Here is a 1914-nt window from a genome sequence, read left to right as displayed (position 1 = left end):
TGGCTTGTAAACACTGTTCAGACGAGATCAGTTTTTCATCAGAGAAAGCAATATTATGGACAGAGGACTATTTTAGCTGGAAGGAAAAAATAAATGTCTTGATGGATTTGTTTCTCACAAACACACAGCTTTTGGCTTCACAAGATGTTAATCATGGACTGGAATGGTGTGGACTATTTGTGGATTATTGTGATGTTGATCAGCTGTTTATCAGCTGTTTGGACTCTCATTCTGACGGCACCCATTCACTGCAGAGGATCCATTGGTGAGACAGTGATGGAATGCTACATTTTTATAGGGACAAGTACTAAGCAAAAATCAAGCACCACTGAAAATTTAAACAAACAGCCAATCAGAAATGTCTCTTCTTCAAAATATCTTCTTCTCTTCAAAATATAATCAAATATTTTATTGCAAGTAGGTGCTAAGGTACTAAGCAATTCTGGTCAAAGGCCAGTCATAGGCACTACAGTGGCTTGCATATACGGAAAAATAACCTCTTTGGCAGGTTGCAGGTATTAATTTCCCACCTTGGTTAAAGTGCAAAAATAAATAAATAAATAAACACACACACACACACACATATGAAAACAGAAGAAAAGGAAATCTTGCTGTAATATCAATGTAATATTGAGCATTTGTCTCATTATTATACTGCCTATTTCTGTTTTTATACTGTATGCCATTCTAAAACACTAAACACACTAAATGATTGAATCTCACAAAACAGTCCACAGCATTTCTTGGTCATATTCAGATATTTAAAATGAAAAAAAAAAAGAAGAAGAAAAGAAAAAAAAAATCAACTGCAGCATTCTTTCTATTTTTGTTTATCATATTTTTAATGTATAAAGGTCTCTAAACTGCATAAAATTGCATTAAAAAACTTTCTTACACTTTGTGTGTGTGTGTGTGTGTGTGTAATAAGCCGTAATGTACAATGTTTTAAACAAACAAACAAACAAATAAACATCCAGATGTATTGTGGTATAAAGAATTTGGGGGGAATGTGGTTAAATCTTGATGGTCCAAAAAATAATATATATATCTTATTATTTTTTATTAATTACTTTTATTCAGAAAGAATGATGCATCAAATTGATCTGACTTTCTATTTAAAAAAAATTGTAATAAATAAATTAACCAAGAATCATGAAAAAAAGTATTAAGCAGCACTACTGAAAATTAAGTTTGCCATTATATCAATTACATTTTAAATTATATTGAATTATCAGATAGAAAACAGTTATAATATTTCACAATATTATTGTTGTAACTGTATTTTTTTATCAAATAAAAGCAGCCTTGGTCAACTTCTTTTGCAAAGTGGTGCAAAGGAAATCTGACCTGGACATTTCAAATTTGTGAGTTTCAACCCAAATGGCCGTTTATCATCACACTTTTAGAGGTGTGATGATATTTGGGCGCCCCTGTGTGCCCGCACAACAGAGACTGTACAGCACTGTACGCACCTTCCCACGAACTCCCTGACTGGCCCATGAGGAGCCGATCGTGATGCCCATAATAATTAAGCAGATACAGACAACACAACGGAGGAGCTGCAGAGAGACGGAGACTGTGTGACCAGCAGAGACATGCACATACATGCTCACACATGAGGGACACTGATGGACGGGGTCCGTTTCTGTGATGTCTGGGGCCCTGTGATGTCTATAATGCGATTAGTGCTGGTCCTAATGATGGAGTTTCGAGGCTTAATGAGTATGTGGTGAAGGACTGGAAAACTAAAAAGAAAAGAAAATTTCTACAAATAAATGGATGAACAAATGTCTATTTGCAAATGACAAAATGCTACTGAACCTGAGCCGGCTCAGGAGACAAGCTGACAAACTCCCTCTCTGAAGCCTCAGTTGTCATCTCACATGTTTTGATGTAGAAGTAGTTAGTTAGTTA

General features: G+C 35.1%; 1 long non-coding RNA gene across 1 annotated transcript in view; it reads right to left on the bottom strand.

Annotated features, from left to right (window-relative positions):
• Nucleotides 1–1600, bottom strand: part of LOC107723622 (uncharacterized) — a 2190-nt gene extending 590 nt beyond the window's left edge. The window contains exon 1 of the long non-coding RNA XR_001637940.1: nt 1473–1600. This is a non-coding gene — a long non-coding RNA (uncharacterized LOC107723622). The remainder of the gene's footprint in view (nt 1–1472) is intronic.
• Nucleotides 1601–1914: the final 314 nt, after the last annotated feature.

The sequence above is a fragment of the Sinocyclocheilus rhinocerous genome, unplaced genomic scaffold (genome assembly GCF_001515625.1).
Source record: "Sinocyclocheilus rhinocerous isolate Xijiao unplaced genomic scaffold, SAMN03320098_v1.1 scaffold36961, whole genome shotgun sequence".
Taxonomy (NCBI): Eukaryota; Metazoa; Chordata; class Actinopteri; order Cypriniformes; family Cyprinidae; genus Sinocyclocheilus; species Sinocyclocheilus rhinocerous.
Note: the sequence above shows the minus strand (reverse complement) of the source record. Positions and strands in the feature narration are given on the sequence as shown.